We start from the raw sequence: 19,733 nt of genomic DNA on the forward strand, positions 1-19,733 counted from the left end.
CAGTGAAAATGGCTGATCTACAAGCTCACAGCTTGTGAGCTTGTAATAATTCATATTTTCCCTATTAATTGAAACAGCTGGGTTTAAGTAATTCATATTATGCATATCACGGTTTAGTCCAGGCATTATATGAAAAATAAGGGGTTAACCAAGCAATCTTTCCACTTTTTTTTTTTACTATCATAAAATTATAGTAATAACATATCAAAAGTCCTAAGAAATCCCAGTGGTGGAACATTATTGAAAAATGCTGAAATAGGTGAGGATTTAAGCATGTTTTCTTGCCTAATTTCCACACTAATTTCCACACAAAATGTTTAATACTGTCCACTATCAACCAGAAACAGTGCTTATAACAAATAAAAAAACGAAATCTTAACCCTTCGAGTGCCATTTCTGTATGTTATGCATTATGCATTTGTATGCAGGCGTGGAGATCCCGGGTGGGACGGACGGACGGACGGACGGACGGACGGGGGCTTTGTCTCCCCCTAGCTTCAGATTAGACCCCCCCCCCCCAAGTCATTTAGAATAATACAAATAAATGTTAAAATAATTAAAAATATTTATTTAATAGAACCAGAACCCACTTTTGAAATCATGCACATGCAATCATACACACAATGTATTTTAAAGGATTTATTTGCGGGTAGAAGAGCAATGAAGTAGCCTATATTTAATCATGCAAACATGCAACAACATAGTTCAGGGGAAGACATTGAGCTGTGTGTGCACTTGTGCCGTGCATCTTGGTAAATTGAGACAGAGGACCGCAGGCATTATTCTCCGGCTAGGACGCACAGTTGAAATTACACCTCCTATAAAAACCTCCCTTTTAAGAAAATGTAAGTCAACGAACGAACCCCAGTCTGGGCTACACTGTAAAATCCCCAGACTTATAGACAGGGCCGGAGTGGGACTCCAAATCTGGCCGGGAGATACACGCCCACCCAGGCCACCCTGCGCGCGCAGAGCGCGCGCCGTTTTTTTGGGGGGGGCCCTTTTTTTGGGGGGCCTTATTTTTGGGGGGCCTTACAAAAGGGGGGCCTTTTTGGGGGTTAAAGGTAGGGGGAGGCCCGCAGCTGCACTGAGCTGCAAGCAACACTGACTGCATTGAATTGAAATTGACTGTGGTTGGCCTGGCCTGAGCTTAGGAGAGATTTTTTTTTTGCTGCATCACTTAAGCGCCGCGCTGGCTGTGGATGGCTGGCCTGACCTGATATTTTTTTTTTCAGGCAGGCCACTAGAGGGCAGGCCACCGGGAATAGTCCCGGTCCTCCCGACGGCCAATCCGGGCCTGCTTATAGACTACTTTGATGAGCCTTATATGAGCCTCATTGCTGTTTATTTTGGGTCGCGAAGTTGTATCTCTTGGAACGATTCCGGTTCCAAGAGATTCCTCTTAAGAAACAGCATGAAAGCACCAGTGGTGTTTGAAGAGGAGGAGCCAACAGTAGAAACATAAGAGGTTGAAAAGAGTGTGTAGCTACATGAATAATAGGAAGCTTGAACATCTTTAGCTGACACTTTGTCCTTGTTTCATACAACATGTTTTCATTCTATTTACTAATTACGTTTCTCATGTTTATCTGTAAAGGTAAGTCACATTATTAATTATTTCAACTAGATAACACAAACCAAACAAGAGCAAACAATTTCCATTATAGTTATTTAAACTAGCATGTTAATTAGGAGTTGTTTCATTGTTTACATCCATGAAAGTTGGCCAAACCTTTTTGCAGATGTTCATTGTCAAGATCTCATTCTGGCCAAGACTGAAGAGTTCAGTTTAGAAGACAACACTGTCACACTGTCCTACAATATCTCCAAGACTGCTTCTGGTGGTGATGATTTCTACTGGTATGGACAAGATACAGGAAGATCACCAAAATTCCTCATGCTCATATCAGGAACAGGGGTTATTAAAACAGCAGAGAATCAAACAAGGTTCTCTACTCAACTGTCTGAAGGAAAAACACGTGTGGATCTGGAGATCTCCTCTGCTGCACTGACAGACTCGGCTCTGTACTACTGTGCTGTGAGGCCCACAGTGACAGGAAACACACACACACACACACACACACACACACACACACACACACACACACACACACACACACACACACACACACACACACACACACACACACACACACACACACACACACACACACACACTGTACAAAAACCTACATTCTTTTTCTAAGCAGAAATAGAAAATAAAGTGTATTGCAGAAAGCCTTTTCCCAAAATCATCACCAGAGGGCAGCATTATGAAATAGACATTGCCCATTGATGCACTGTGCTTGACCATTGTGAAAAAAAAACCTTCCATTGTGTTTATTACCCGTTTTCAAGGTTAGTTTTAGGTAAAAAGTACCCTTTACATTTCTTTATTGGAACAAGGCTGAGTACTTTGTCCTCCATTGATTTGAAATTTTGGATATGCTAACTTTTTGGTATTTTTTCAATTCCTATCTTTTATATGTTTATTACATGAGTTAGACAGGATATCACACTGCAATCATATCTATAAACTCTAATGCTGAAAGGCACCCAAAAAGGACGTCCTTTTTCCACACTGTGCTTTTAGCTCCACAGGACCAGATTGCAGTAAAATAATAAAGCAAATATATTGTTGGTTATAGACACGATATTTCTAAATATGTTAACATTTTAATCTCAACTAAAGAATGTTTTAAAGTGCATCACTCAACACTTGAAATGTCTAGCAAGATATAGGATTGAAGGTGTAGTTTTCTTCACTCTTTTGTTGCAGTGGCTCAGGAGGTAGAGCGGACCGCTGCGACCGTCTTGGAATCCGAAGGTTCCAGGTTCAATCCCCGGCTCCTCCTGGCTACGTGTCAAAGTGTCCTTGAGCAAGACACTGAACCCCTAACTGCTCCAGACAAGCAGGTTGGTGCCTTGCATGGCTTCCTCTGCCATCAGTGTGTGAATGGGTGAATGTGAAATACAATCTAAAGCGCTTTGGAGAAAAGCGCTATATCAACGCAGTCCATTTACCATTTTGTTGTCAATCACGAGGATTGATTCAGGATATGAGCTGTTAGCATCCTGATGTAATTCATGTTCCTTCTCATTCATAATAACTGCCCTGATTATTTTGACTACCATAATAATATCACTATGATTTACATTAATGAGGTGGGTTTGATACATCCTACATGTTCAATAATGTTCATATGTGTTTAGACAGCAATACAACAGGAGGAGCTTAACAATCCAATCCAATCCAATCCACTTTATTTATAGAGCACATTTAAAAACAACAGTGTTGAACCAAAGTTCTGTGCACTCAGTAAAATACTAACATAAACAAGAGAACACACACAATAAAACAAGACAACGATTGACACAATGCCTGGGGGAAGCAGCAGCTTCTCAATATGAATTTTCAAACGCCAAGGAGAACAAGTGAGTTTTCAAACGTGATTTAAACACAGGCAGGGTTTGAGAAACTCTAACATGGGGTGGCAACTCGTTCCACAGTGTGGGCACTATGAAGGAAAATTATCTATCTCCCTGTGTTTTCAACTTTGTTGCTGGGACCTCAAGACCCTTGTAGCGTCTTTGGGAGGTAGAAGTTCAGATATGTATAATCCCTCCCTTCAAACACACTTTGAAGGGAGGATGTTATCATCAACAAGTGTCACCATCTGTAGTCAAACTGAGAGCCTAGCTGTGCTAACAGCACCATGTTCCTTCAGCTAATGTTGTTCCTTTCTGCTCCAACAGGTGAGTCTGTTGTCATCATAAACCATTCATAAACTACTCCAACATGCTACAACCAATAAAGAACAACATTTAATCACATTTAAATGTACACATTTTCACATTTTCTTTATCAAGGAAGCTGTGAGGAATCCCTTTAATCTAGATACCACAACCCAAACGGGAGAAACTGTTTCCATTATTGTGTAAGCTATGTGAATTGTTTCATTATTTATATCTATTTTTACAGATGTCCGTTGTCAAGATCTCACTCCGGTCAAGACTGAAGAGTTCAGTTTAGAAGGCAGCACTGTCACACTGTCCTACAATATCTCCAAGACTGCTATTGGTGGAGATTATTTCTATTAGTACCGTCAATATACCGGAAAATCACCAGAATTCCTCGTGGTCTTAACAGGATCAGGGGTTATTAGTAAGGAAAGACTCTGGGTTCAGATCCAAGGTAGGCCTACTCAACTAAACTGTCTGAAGGGAAACCACATGTGGATCTGGAGATCTCCTCTGCTGCCATGACAGACTCGGCTCTGTACTACTCTACAACAACCTACACACTTTATTTTTATGCAGAAATACAAGTGGATTGCTGAAGGCTTTTTCTTAAAATTACCACTAAAAGGCAGCATCCTCAAGTAGACATACATTGCACACTGATGCACTGTGCTTGTAGCCTGACTTTTCATTTTGTTTCACTCCATTATTCAGTCTGAAAGCCCTCTCAGTGCAGCCGTTTTCTGAGATGGGGGCGTGGCCAAAGTGGAACTCTTTGTCAAAGTGGAACTCTTTGTCAATGGATTCATACTGTATTATTCACCGGCTTCGAATGCTATCAATGCATTGAATGGGAGATTATCACGTTTTATCAGACCATTGAATGGGCGAAGTAGGCAACCTACTAGCTACCCCGCGATTTGTCAGACCATTCATTGGGCGTAATCAGGAGCTACTGACCTACCGACGGAGGCGGAGCAGTCCCCACAACAATATTTACGATTCTGTGCCTATCGGTACATAACTCCAACGGCGCTGAGTAGGCTCCAGCTCGCCTGAGACTGCGCGCCTCCGTCATGGTCCGAAACCAAACCAAAACAGCCAATTTGAGTAGCCAATTAGTTTTTTACACCCCTTTCTCCCCAATTTAGTCGTTATGCCAATTGATTCCTCCCAACACACTGTGTTGTCACTGCTGTCGTATCCTACTGACTCACTGACTCACCTGCCAGTGAGGAGCCCCCACCAGGAGGACGTAGAGCCTTCGGAGCCTTCGGCTCCCGGTTGTTTTTAGGATTGATTTTAACATTATTTTAATAGTTTATAAAGCTCTAAATGGTCTGGCACCTTCCTACCTCTATGACTGCCTAGAGAGATATGTTCCAAACCGGCCCCTCAGGTCTTCAAGTGCTGACCTACTCGAGGTGCCTACAATGACATATTAGGGCGGGCCATACTCAGGTGCCAAAATGAATTTTAAGGAAATTCAAAAAAGAGGGGTGTCTATTTTATGTGTTTTTAATGGAGAGTTCAAATATGACATTATTTTTTGGATAAGACAACTCTTACCTACATGAATTTGAGATAAAGATATTAAAATCCAAAGGATATCCTAATATGTGGGGTGTCTAAATTATGTGTTTCATTATGGGGAATTCAAATATGACATTCTTTTTTGGATAGAATAACTCTAACCTACATCATTTTTAACTTCTAAATTGCTAATTTTGCCCTTTTTAACCTCTTTTTAGAATATTAAAAGACATAAGGGAAATCATTTATAATGACAAAGCCAAATCAAATTTACATATTTATTCACAATGGAAGTACATGTATATCACTGGATACAATGATGAAGATCAATTATCACTTCCTGAACTTTGCTTGGTTGAACAAGTCCTGCTTTGACTCAGCCTTAGACATCAGTCTCCTGCTGGTCTCCTGAGTCCTGATCCCTCCATCCCTCTTTTCCTGAGAGAAGTATTTAGAAGAAGCCTCAGTCACCATTTTGACAACCCTCTCAATGCTCTGAGTGTTGCAGGGCCAGTTGGGCACCTCCATGGGGGTGTCGATTAAGTTCTTCATCTCTGAGGTTTTTAGTATGCAGGTGAGACGTGGCTCTGACACACCTTCTGACCAGCTAATCAATCCACCGATGCTGGAAGCATCATAATTGATCTCAGGTGTCCTTCTGGTTCTTACAGAGGAGTCCCCTAGCTGAGTGTCTGGGTCTCCTTCTCACCTGATGGCCAGGATTCTCTCCACCCCCTCAATCCTCTCCTCCTGATCCTTAGAGCACAGCAGTGTTTGAAGGATGGCTTCACTGTGGGCATACCAAGCAGATCTTCTAACCGTTGGCATCACTATGTCCAGTACCTCCTTCCTCTGGGACTTGAGGCATTCCAGCTGAAAGAGGATGTGCCTAGGCCCTTCAATCCAGGACTCCTTGACCTTCACGTTGAACCAACATGGATAATACACTCCAACGATGTATTCCACAATGAACTGCAGATTTTTCAGATTCTTTCCTCTCAGTCCATGCTTTGACACCCAGAGCCTGAGAAGTCTGTTTGCTGTGGTGAGCCAGCGGCTGTGGTTTACTGGCCCGATCTCCAACAGAGCCAGCCTTGCAGGAACCACTCCGTCCCTGAGTGCACAAACCATTTTATAGCCATGGTGTTGATCAGTCGAGAGATCTTGAATGACCTTGTCAGGCAGCTTGATCAGTGGAGGGCCAACAGAGATCCTGGTGAATTTTGGATTGATATCCAACTCTGTAGCCGAATCGAGGAGCTTTCCTATTGGTCCAGAAAATGTGTTGTCTGACACAGTAGTACCATCAAGTTCAATAATGAGCCGGCGGAGGGGCAGTTCACCAGTGTGTAGGTTGCACACCAACCAGACCAGCTTTCTGCCCAGGTGCAGCTCCAGCTTCCGCATTACTCCAGCTTTCACACCAGTGTTGACATTCGTTGAGTCTCCTCCAATGGCCCACAAGGTCTTATCAAAACCTCTATCTCTCAGCCAAGCAAAAAGGACCTTAGCAATCTGCTCTGCATGTGACTCTTCTTTAGTTGCTTTTTCTGGGGTAAAATGGAACAGATAGTTGCTGCCAGGCTCACTGGCAACACTGTAGTGTTCTTCTCTCATCTTTGCAGGAAAAGCGTGGTCACTGCCTTCAGCTTCCATCATCACATTGGTCAGGTCAATCCGCCCATCAAAGAGGATGCAGGTGACCCCTCCCTCCTCCCTGCACTTCTCCTCAAACTCTTCCCCCAGCTTTCTCATCAACTTCTCCTGTGCTCTCTTGACCTTGTTCTTATCAATGACTTTGCATAGTGTGTCTTCTGTGATGATTCCTGCATCAATTAGAGCTGCAGTTGCTATTGCTGCAGTTGGTCTGAGCCCAATGCCATACCTTACACTAGCAAGGGCAATGTTTGGGATATCATCATAGTTTTTCTGTACCTTTGCCACATCTACAGGTTCAGGATCAGTTTCAGGTAAGAGCTCATCTTCATCACCACTTATCTGTAATTCCAGATCTTCATCACTATCTGCCAAAAATCCCTCAACATCCTTCCTGGCTGCCTTCTCTGCTGCAGCAGCATTTTCCTCTATGCTCCTTCTCCTTTCAGCAGTTTTTTTTCTCAACTTTTCTTTTTCCAATGTCCTCAACTGTCTCCTGTGCTCTGGTAGATCAGGGGACCCGATTTGGTGGGGACCTTTACTTCCGACCTTCTCTTTCTGTCCCTTGATGTACGCAAGATCTTTCACAGGATTTTTTTTCTCTTTGCTGCAGGAACAGTTAATGTGGGCTTGGATCACACAGCTCTCACAGCCTTCCTCCTCACAACTGGTAATCTGACATTTGCAAGTCAAAATGTCAAATAGCTTGTCTAACTTGTCAATGAACCTCTCTTTGGCATCAAGTTTACCATTAAGAGAATAATTCACTGCCTGATTCTAGACCTCCTTGATTTTGGACATGATGGTCAACTTGGCATTGATAACTGGTGGCTTGAAAAGAGCATTAGCTTTGGTCCACTGGGAAATCAGACCAGGGTAGATGTCACCCACCAGCTGGTCCACTGGGTAGTTCCTCCTGTCATCTTCACTTTTCTCCCTCAAGTAGATGCCATACCTCAGGATATCCCTCACAGTTGGCAGTTCAGACACCAACAGCTCCCGCCCAGTGCCAACAAGAGTACTCAAATGAGACCTTGATTCTGTCCTTGTTTTGACTTTTTGTTTTCTTGGTGAAATTTTTAAACTAGTTCACACTGAAAATAAATAAATAAATAAAAACAGATAAGTATCCACTACAGAACGATAATAAAGTATTACATGTGCAAATATTACAGAAAACCATTGAAATATTTTCTTCACAGGTCCCTATTTGCCTTCACAGGTAAGTCAGTTTAGCAATAGTTAAGTACACAAATGAATTAACAAATATAAAACAAAGTAATTTAGGTCTAACAATATTATCTATTTGTTCCTCGGGTAGACAAAAACGATCACACTTACTGACAATGCTGCATGACAACTGAAGACAGGTGGATAAGGATGGCCAACCTCCCCAATATGTGGCATTCAGCAACAACATTCAAGATGGCTACAGCTTCCTTCCACACAGGAAGTTACTAAAATAAAACCACCTACTTCAAAATAAAAGCCTCCCAACTAATTTTTTTTCTTACAGAAGAAAATTGCAAATTAATCAAAAAAAATGCAATAATCAACAGCAAATAAATGTAGGTAAGGTTTATCAGAATTGAAAAATGTCTTCAGATTTGTGTTCTACACACCAAAATCTTTCTTTTGAACACCCCTGTTTTTTGATTTTCAAAAAAAAAAAAGTATGGCCCGCCCTAATGACATATAAAAAATACGGTGAAGCAGCATTCTGCTTTTACGGACCGACAGTGTGGAATAAACTCCCATTACACCTAAGACAGGCAGCCTCTGTCGATAGCTTTAAAGCACAGCTCAAGACCTATTTCTTCACTCTTGCTTTTAGCTGATTCATTGGTTGATTTTTAAGTCCTCACAGTATTGCCTATTTTAATGTTGTTTTATGCTTTTGCTTTTATCTTATTTTTATTTTTATTTTTTTGCTTTATTGTTAAATTGGTTATAACTGTATTTGTATTCTTGCTCTGTAAAGCACTTTGCGCTGCATTTCATGTAATGAAAGGTGCTATACAAATAAAGTTTATTATTATTATATTAAAGTTTATTATTACTCCTCCCGCCCAACACTCCCTGCTGACAGGTGCCGCCCGGCCCGAGCCCGTAGGAGTACGTGCAATGGCTATCATCACCCTCCCCGCCCCGCTTCCCTCCCTCGAACATGGGCCAATTGTGTTCGTGCAGATGCTCGGCAAAGCACCACGGTGGATTCGAACCCAAGCGCGATGTTTTTTAAATTATTTATTTTTACCGGCAGCAGCTGAAGTCCTTGTCATGTACATCTGTCTATAAGTCCCTCCTGGTACACACAACATCACTGACCACTTTCGTAACACACTGAGGAAGGCTTGGCACCGAAACACTATTAATTAACCCCCCCCCCCCCCGCCTGTATAGGTGTGTCAACAAAATGTCTAACGTGTAAATGTTAAAAGTTGTCCAAAACATAAAGAGGAGGAGCCAGTTCACCAGAGAGTCCATGTTGTTTCTCTCTCTCCTCATCTCTCACTGCAGACATGGAACACTGGCTGAGAAACATCCTGATTCTTCTTGTGGCTACTAGGTAATTCTTCAAACCTACTGATTTGCTGTGCTTTCATCACTGATGTGTACTGCTTCATGACTTCCTATGTATGTTCTATTGTTGTCCAGAGTGTCAAGGAGAAGACACAGTGATCCAGCCAAGAGGAGACCTCATTGTTACTGAAGGAGAGACACTTACACTAGCTTGTACATTTGAGACCAGTGCTACAAATCCCTATTTGTTCTGGTACAAACAAGCAGCTAATGACATCCCCAAGTACATGCTGCGACGCAACAACTTCGGAGAAGATGATAATGCTCCAGAGTTTGATAAAAATAGATTTGATGCTTAAGTCAACAAGACATCAGTTCCTCTGAGGATTCAGAAAGTGCAGCTGTCTGACTCTGCTGTGTACTACTGTGCTCTGAGGCCCACGCCAGCTTTGGGAATGTAGTGCCTTTGTGTACCGGAAGTTGAGAGCTGGTTAAGTCCCGGAAAAGACGCAATGTGATTGGCCAGTAGTCACTTTGAGTGGCAGTTGGGCCAAACGTAGTCAGTGGGGCAAACGCAGTCCCCACCAAAATATTTACTATTCTGTCCCTATCGGTACATAACTCGGACGGCGCTGAGTCGACGAGCAGACCTTCGGCTGGTCTTCGCGGCCACTCGCGCCTGGAGGCGCTCGGGGGCGACTCCTCAGCCTCAAGGTCTGCTCAGTCGGCGCGCCTCCGTCATGGTCCATAACTATACTATATCGGCGGAAAAAAGTAGTCCGCGGATGACTGAAAAAGTTTATCCCAAGCGGGAGTCGATCCCACACTCCCACTGGTAGTGGGTTGGGAGTCTAATGATTAGCGAGGTGCGCCACTGTGGTCGGTGCCGAGATTGGGTATTTTGGTTGTATTAGAATGTGACGTCTTAACTCTTCTATTGTAGAAGGAAGAAGTCCCCGCCCGTGCGCCGCTGTGGTCGGTGCCGAGATTGGGTATTTTGGTTGTATTAGAATGTGACGTCTTAACTCTTCTATTGTAGAAGGAAGAAGTCCCCGCCCGCGCCCCCGCCCAAAAGGGGGAGCCTCGCCCCTTCGGGGCGAGGCTCCCCATACGCACCACACTTAGATAGCTGGCGAGGCCCACATAGTAGAGGAGCTTAACCCCATTTTTTTACATTATTGAAACGAAGCGGATAAAAGCGCCAATTTTTTTATGAGGCTTCTTTAGGACCTACTGATGGATTCTAGCCTTCGGTACCAAACTTTATTTTGAAAAGTATCCATACAATTATCCATATCAATATCCATTAAAAAAAACAGGCCGATTCACTTTTTGGCCTATAACTCTTGAACCGTAGGTCATAGGACAAAAAGTATGTTTTCCCTGGACTCCTTGGATCATGACGCAACTTCCCATATAGGTCCCGCCCCTTTTCCGATTTCAAAATTTTACGCCATTTTGCGTTATTTTCAAAACACACATTTTGCTATTACTCCTACAAATGTTGTCCAACTCATCCAAATCCGCACACACTGTGTCTTTGGTCATGTGGAGAAGGAGAAGTGACGAGCTAATTTATTGCAGGGGAGTTGGCTGCCAAGCGCATTTAAATGCAGGTGTACAAATTTTAGAAGCCAATCGTAGCCAATCTGAGGGGAATATGAGAAATCGGACTGATACATCTACATCACATGACCAAAGACACAGTGTGTGCCGATTTGTGTGAATTTTGGATTTAATAAAATTAAATTGGATTTAATTTAATTGAAATCGGAAAAGGGGCGGGACCTATAAGACAAGTTGTGTCGTGATCCAAGGAGTCCAGGAAAAATATATTTTTGATTCTATGACCTACGGTTCAAGAGTTATAGGCCAAAAAGTGAATCGGCCTGTTTTTTTTAATGGATATTGATATGGATAATTGTATGGATACTTTTCAAAATAAAGTTTGGTACCCAAGGCTAGAATCCATCAGTAGGTCCTAAAGAAGCCTCATAAAAAATGTGGCGCTTTTATCCGCTTCGTTTCGATTATCTTGTTAAGCTCTCCCACTAACAGTGACAGGAAACACACACAGCCTGCACAAAAACATAACCTGTCATACCACTGCTGGAAGTCTTTTCCTAAAATCTCTTCTAGAGGGCAGCATTATCAAGTAGACACTATACACATTGATAAACTGTGCTTGATCATTGTGTCATAGAAAATAAAAAATAAACTACAGGCATGAAGAGAACAACTCTCAGACTGAATGTTGATCATCACTTAGTTTCTCTGTTGATTTAAACTTTGTTGTAGAGATTGAACATTGGCTGTGGATGATTCTCATGTGTTTGCTTTATAAAGGAAGCAGTCCTGGCTTTGGAAGGAGACAGTGCTACTCTGTCCTGTAAATACTCATGCAACAAGACTCTACTGTATCAACATCACCCAGATCATGAAACTCTAAAAATACATCATATCTCTCAGTAGACCATGAGAAAAACAGAAAAAGATTTCACCTGAAGATCTCTGCTGCACTGACAGACTCTGCTCTGTACTACTGTGCCCTGCAGCCCACAGTGAACGGAAACACGCACCCACCCACCCACGCACGCGCGCACACACACACACACACACACACACACACACACACACACACACACACACACACACACACACACACACACACACACACACACACACACACACACTGTACAAAACCTGAGGAGAGCTTTAAGAAACAGCCATGAAAGCACCAGTGGTGTTTGAAGAGGAGGAGCCAACAGTACAAACATATAAGAGGTTGAATAGAGTGTGTAAAGCTACATGAAGAAGAGGAACAACTTCAGTTGACACTTTGTCCTCGTTTCATCCAACATGTTTTCATTCCATTTACTGTTTCTCATGTTAATCTGTAAAGGTAAGTCACTTTAATTCTATCAACTAGATAACACAAACCAAACAAAAGTAAACTATTTACATTATAGTTGTTTAAACTAACATGTGAGCTATGAGTTGCTTCATTATTTACATTCATGAAAGTAAGTAAAATCTATTTTACAGATGTTCATAGTCAAGATCTCACTCCGGTCAAGACTGAAGAATTCAGTTTAGAAGACAACAATGTCACACTGTCCTACAATATCTCCAAGACTGCTTCTGGTGGAGATTATTTCTACTGGTATCGACAATATACTGTTCATATTATGGTCAGAGATTACTAAAACATCAGTGACTGAACCAAGGTGCTCTACTAAACTGTCTGAAGGAAAAACACGTGTGGATCTGGAGATCTCCTCTGCTGCACTGACAGACTCTGCTCTGTACTACTGTGCTGTGAAGCCCACAGTGACAGGAAACACTCACACACTGTAAAAAAAAAAACGACACACTTTATTTGTAAGCAGAAATACAAGTGTATTGATGATAAAAGCTTTTTTCCTAAAATCACTACTAGAGGGCAGCATCATCATCAAGTAGACATACATTGCCTATTGATGCACTTTGATGATCATTGTGTCATTAAAACTAGTGTTTAGAAGAGAACAACTCTCAGACCGAATGTTTATCATCACTTAGTTTCTCTGTTGATTTAAACCTTGTTGTAGAGATGGAATATTGGTTGTGAAAGATTTTTTTTATCTGTGGTAAGATATAAACTACATCATGGTATTTTATATTCATATAAATATGGTTCACTTTCACAAAGTCATCAAGCTTACTTCTAATAAACCCCAGAGGAACATTCATTAATTCATCACCATTGTGATCTCCAAGTAGAACAATTGAACAATAGGTTATTGTTTTCTTCTTGACCACAAATGTACAGAATACTATTTAAATAGCATGCTATTCAGATAGATGCTATGTTTGAGGTTGATTTGGTATCCTAGTTTCTTTGAGGAACTACATTGTTCTCTTTGCACTCTACTTATGTGACTATTTACCTTGTTGTTTGATAATTCATGCTTCATGCTTACTATGCTCCTTCCAATCTCACACTTTTGAGTAGCTCTGGATAAAAGCATCTGCTAAATGTCTGAATTGTAATTCTTTATTGTAAAGTCAAGTTAGACCTGTACGTTTATTTGTTACAGTCTCACAGGGATTTACAGGCCAACAACTAACAATGGAATACAAAACAGAAGTTATCAAGTCATTCCACATCCCAAATAAACATACAAGCAGTCACCCTGATGAAGGCATTGTTTCCGCAACGTGTAGGCAGTGGTGGCTTATCCTAAGGCTTGAGGTGCTGAAGCACAGGGCACCAACCTGGGGGGGCACCAAACGGCGCGAAGAAAAAAGAAAAACGGCGCTTAAAGGCTTTTTAACTTTTCCACAAGAGTGCCTTGGTCTCATCCCTTTTTTTGAAACGTAGTATGTTGTTGTCCCACTATTTACAATAAACTCAAGTTTATTTAATTACATCATGTTAGCATCCTGATGTAATTAATGTTCCTTCTCATTCATAATAACTCTCCAGAAGAACATGGATTCACTATTTTGACTACCATAATAATATCACTATGATTTACATTCATTTGGTGGTTTTGATTACATTCCACATGTTTGCTAATGTTCATAAAGATGTGTTTAGACAGCTATAGGAGGAGCTTAACACAATTTGAAAGGAGGATGTTTTTATCAACCAGTGTCACCATCTGTAGTCAAACTGAGAGCCTAGCTGTTTTAACAGCACCATGTTCCTCGAGCTAATGTTGTTCCTTTCTGCTCTAACAGGTGAGTCTGTTGCCATCATAAACTAGTCCAAGATGAGACTCTACATAAATACTAAAAACAATAAAGAACAACATTTCATCATAACAACAGGCATCATAGTCAATTGATTAAATTGATTTGCAATTACATATGTTTAATCTGTTTCAGGTGTCAGTTTGCAGGTGGACATCCAACCCACAAAACCCTCAGTTCAAAGTGTGGAAGGATCCCTAGTGATTTTATCCTGTACTCATTCCAGCTCTGCTAACAGCCTCCAGTGGTATCGTCAGTACCCTGGATCAACACCTCAATTTCTCCTCCTCTCTCCCCCCACAACTGAGCAGTCTGTAGCCAGAGCACAGCCTGAAGATCTTAGTAGTAGGGTCCGAAAGTGAGGTTCTGTGACCATCCTTTGGCAAGTACGTTTTGACGATTGATTTGACCTCTATGGACCCTTTAGAAAAGATTTAGCCCCCAGGTCCCTCCCAAAAATCCCGGCATTTTTTGCTAGACAGCCAAATTCAAAATGGCGCCCGGCGCCATCTCTAAAAATTAACTTTTGATCTGAATGACCTAGAATCATGTATGAAGGCACTTTTCCATACAAGTCAACCATGAGGATTCCAAATCTGACACAATTTTAATTGTAAGACCTCGTTTTGACTCCGAAATTCAAGATGGCCGACATCCAGTAGAGTAAAAACTTATACCCAGGGTGCAAAGGGGGGCATGCTGCATTTGCCCTGCCATAAAAGGTTGGCCACCAGATATAATATCTATGACCCAGTAGGATCACAACCTATATGGACAACCCGGTCACCTTGCTGCTGGAAATCCAATATGGCCGCCTCAATATTATCAGAAAATAGCTTTGGCAATAACTTTTGAACCAGATGGGCTAGAAATAAAAACTTGGTGTCTATTTCATGGTTTCAGAGCATGAGAAACTCAATGGAATACTTATCTTTATGATTGGGTGTGTCTGGACCTTTCATTTGCATATTTCCAAGATGGACGCCACGCGAAAATTAGTTTTACTATGACTTTTACAGTGACAGCTGACTGTTATGGCAAAAAGTCTGCTTTTTAAGTAATATGAACACATTTGGTCAGTTTGAGCTTTAATTTATATGTTGTCAATATGGCAGACCCACACCATGAGTCTGGTCAGAGTCGTGTAATCCGGGATGCAGAGATGGTAGTCAAGGCAGCAGTGGAGACTAACCCATTTACAGTGAGCACATCATCCATGATCAACATATCTACAGGACAGTGTGCTGATTCCACAGTCAAGGACGACTTGATGAGTGTGAAAGAACTGGGTCTGAAGGCACTGTGTGAGTCACTGTCCAGTGAACAGAAGAAGACAAGCATATTGAAGCTTAACACTTGCTACACTCAAAACACAAAATCTAAAAAATCTAAGGGGAAAACCTCAGCACCTGCAAGAGCAATGAAATTACTGCCCTCCTGCGCATGACCCAAATCATAGCCAGTGGTGGAGAACTCAACCTTGTTGACTTTATAGGCAACCACGAGTGCAGTGACTTCCCCCCTTCCCTCTTCCAGGAAGATGGCAGGATGAGAACAGGTACCAAGGCAAGCCTTGTTATGGTCCTGAAAGAGGAGACCAAAGTTGCATGCATCCCTGACCTGCCTACAGAAGACATAAAAACAGCAGTAGTCATTGATGCCATGTATGCCATGCGCCATTGGTCGTTCCTGAAAGGTGAAGCATTTGGAACAATCGCTGAACGATACCAACGTCTGCTGTTGAATGATGTGCCTGCTGGCGCAGAGATCATTCACTTCTGTTTTGACCGGTACAGTGGACCTAGTCTTAAGACAGCAAGAACACAGATACTGTATGCTTGACCAAAACCTACCAAAGAATATGAAGTCAGTATGCATTACACAGCTCCAGATCCTCAGGAGTTTTTTGCTGTGTCAGCTAACAAGGCAAACCTATTGAGTTTCCTCTGTGACGAATGGTGTGAACATGTGAAACTTAAGTCGGCCCTTGGTCCAACACATCTTTACCTGGGTGGGGGGTTTAAAGAAGAGACAAGGAGTGTGGTGATCAAGGAGGGGTCTATTGAAGATATCCCTGCACTAGAATCCACACAACAGGAGGCTGATACAAGAATAATACTCCACACCCTGTACAGTGTCCAGAATGACAAAGTTGACAGAGTTGCCATCCATGCCAATGACACAGACATCATCATCATGTGCCTTTACTATGCAGCAACCCATCTCAGATGCCTTCCAGAGCTGTGGGTGAGAACAGAGCAAAATTCATACCTTCCTATCCATCAAATGGTATCAGCACTGGGGCTCGCACAGTGTCGTGCCCTGCCCTTTATCTATAGTTTAAGTGGCAGAGATACTGTACCACCAGCTATCCCTTCTTCACTGGGAAGAAGGCATGGTTCAAGGCCATCATGCGTCTGGATCTCTGCACTTGAGGAGTTTGGTGAAAACTCTTATGATTCCCTCTCAGATGACGTCCATCAATCAGGCACGAGACCTCACAATTGCTGTATATAGATCCAAAGCGGACCACCAAGAGGATTTTGACCTGAGTAAGCTTAGAGTGTACAAGTTCCTCAATAATAGATCAACCCTCTTAAAGCTGCTGCCCCCGACAGAGAATGCCTTTGACCTGCACCTGAGAAGAGCTGTTCTAGCAACCATAATAGATAAATGTGCACATATCGCCAAGCCGGATATTCCTTCTTTCACAGAGTATGGATGGTCTCTCAGTGCTAGCAATGCAGTCCCCCTTGCATCTACCGAGCCAGCCTGGCCTGTGTCAATGAACAAGGCAATATCATGCAGCTGTATCAAAGGCTGCCAGAAGAACTGTTCCCGTGCAAAGAAGGCAATTCCATGCTACTTAGGATGCCGTTGCCAGGGACTGGAGACACGATGCAGCAGGATCAGTGCAACACATGACAACAGTGACAGTGAATAGCATTGTACCATAGTATCATTGGCTTTAGAAGCAGGCAAGACAGCACCATAGAGGTCAAAATGAACCTTTTGTACTGTAGGCAACCTCAACTCCGCCTTTACTCTATTTGTCACTAAGTAGTCTATCTTTTGTTATGTTACTTGAATGCATATCCACTATGTTAATTTGTATAGCCCTAAAGTTGAAGTTTTTGGCAAGTCTTGGAGTGTGCATGTGTCTGTTTATATTGTATTTAGTTTATTAAAATGATACATAAGATACATTGTGGGCTTTTTCTCCGATTTTTCTCTGCAATCATCCCCACAACTATAGATCTATAAATCAATACATCTGAGGGAAAATGTAATACCATACATTATTTATGACTGCAGCCATATTGACAACATATAAATTAAAGCTCAAACTGACCAAATGTGTTCATATTGCTTAAAAAGCAGACTTTTTGCCATATCAGTCAGCTGTCACTGTAAAAGTCATAGTAAAACTCATTTTCGCGTGGCGTCCATCTTGGAAATATGCAAATGAAAGGTCCAGACACACCCAATCATAAAGATAAGTATTCCATTGAGTTTCTCATGCTCTGAAACCATGTGTGGAGTCTCGCTCCAGTCCCGCCGGTCAGGTGAGTTTTCCTACAGTGAGAGCCAGAGTGAGGAGCCTAGAGTCCAGCACCTCAGACAGCCCCGTTGCCTAGGGCAACTGATTGAGGGGCGGTACGTGCCACTCTGCATCCTCAGTCAGTTGGAAATGATGACACCTGCGTGCTGGCCAATCAGAAGGCAGCTGGGCTGAGTTTACTAAAGCAGCTCACTCAGGCTCACTCACTCCTGACTCTCCCTGGGGAAACACCGACCGGCGGTAAGCGATACACTCCACTCATTTCTCAGTGTTATGTGAGATCAATGCTATGTTTGAATACAAGCCTCATGTGTTGTTTCTTTTGTTTTGTAGGCAATGTACGAGCGCTCATGAAGCCTACACTGCATCTCCTAAACCCTACTAACCCCTGATATGGGAAGAATCTAAGTTGTTTTTGCGTGAGATGCATGCCCCATGAACTGTTAAGTTTTCCCTTAAATTAATTGAGCTTTAAAGCCTGAACTGTTTCTATTCTCTGTGCCGGGTTGGAGTCAGACACCACATATGGTGGAGCTAATACGGGTAGTCTGACCCACACCAAACACAGATCATGGAACATGCAAATGCGCTCACAGCTTTGCTCAAGAGCCAAAAAGACTTACAAGATGCTGTGCAGCAATTGTTAAAAAAAATAGATACGGATGCTACGGCTCCCCGCCCTCCAAGTGACGTGCTGACCAAATTAGGCCCTGAAGATGACATTGAGGCCTACCTCGAGCTGTTTGAACGGACGGCTACTCGGGAGCATTGGCCAGCAGGAGACTGGGCCAGCATCATCACCCCATTTCTGACGGGGGAAGCCCAGCGCGTCTGCCGCGATCTCTCCCTGGCCGACGCCCGAGACTACAATAAGCTAAAGACTGCCATATTCTCCAGCCAGGGCTACAGCCTGCCTGCCAGGGCCCAGCGCGTTCACAATTGGAACTACTGTGCCACCCAGCCCCCGCGGCCGCAGGTCGCGGCCCTAACGCGGCTCACTCGCAGTTGGCTCACCAGTGCGGGTGTGGAATAATCTGTGATTATGAAAGATAATTGTGGATTATTATTAATGAGATATTAATGTACTTTGTTTCAAATGTCCTGTTGGAGAAATTGGTAAGTTGGTCTAGTGGAACCTTAGCAGGCCATAGACCCCCTGGTGAGCTAGCAGCTTCAAAGGGCTCCTTGCATACCAAGCGGGGGAAGGTGAGATAAGGGACTTGGGCTTTGTGTGAAAACAGAGCCTTTGGAGATGCCAGGGCTAGCCAGCCCATGTGTAACAAGAGACAGGACCAAGCGCAAAGCCTTGTGGGTAAACTGGCCTGGAGGCGGGTCAGTGTGAAAAGTTGTTAAGATAGGCTGTCTCAGAACAGAGCTCAGATTCGGAAGGAACTGTGCCGTGGGTTACTCTGAAATATGGGTTTAAAGTAACTTACTGAGATCCTGGAAGAGAGTGGAGAGACCAATAGTGAGTAACATTGTAATTTTGTACTTGTGATGTGTGCGTCTGATGTGAAGTCATATCCTTAATACTCTGTGTGTTATGTGCTTATTCTCTCTCTCTCAGGTTTTATTACCTAACCACTAACCACTAGTTGGTAAACTAACCGTTGGTTATTTATCCACTAACCGGTGCCTAAAGTGCTAACCGTTGCTAACTGGTAACTAAGTTGTAGACTAGATTATGTTTGTAATGTTTGTATAGTAAATAAAAACCATCAAAGACACCAGGTTTGAGTAATGTGCTTACAACTCTCTCCACTCTTCTTAAACCCTTTCAATGGGTCTAGCGATTGTAGCTTAGCTGCATCAAACGCAGAAAGTGCGATTTGCTACAAAATTGAACAGTAATAAAACTATTGATGCCTCCGGAGGAGGCATATTTGAGTTTTATATAAGAGACATCTATCAGTTTTAAGTTTAATTACAAGTTATTAAACTTTAGTAGTCTCCGGAGGAGACTTTTCTACTGAGTTTAAGC

Source organism: Gymnoscopelus microlampas, assembly GCF_963454915.1.
Source record: "Gymnoscopelus microlampas genome assembly, chromosome: 5".
Lineage (NCBI taxonomy): Eukaryota > Metazoa > Chordata > Actinopteri > Myctophiformes > Myctophidae > Gymnoscopelus > Gymnoscopelus microlampas.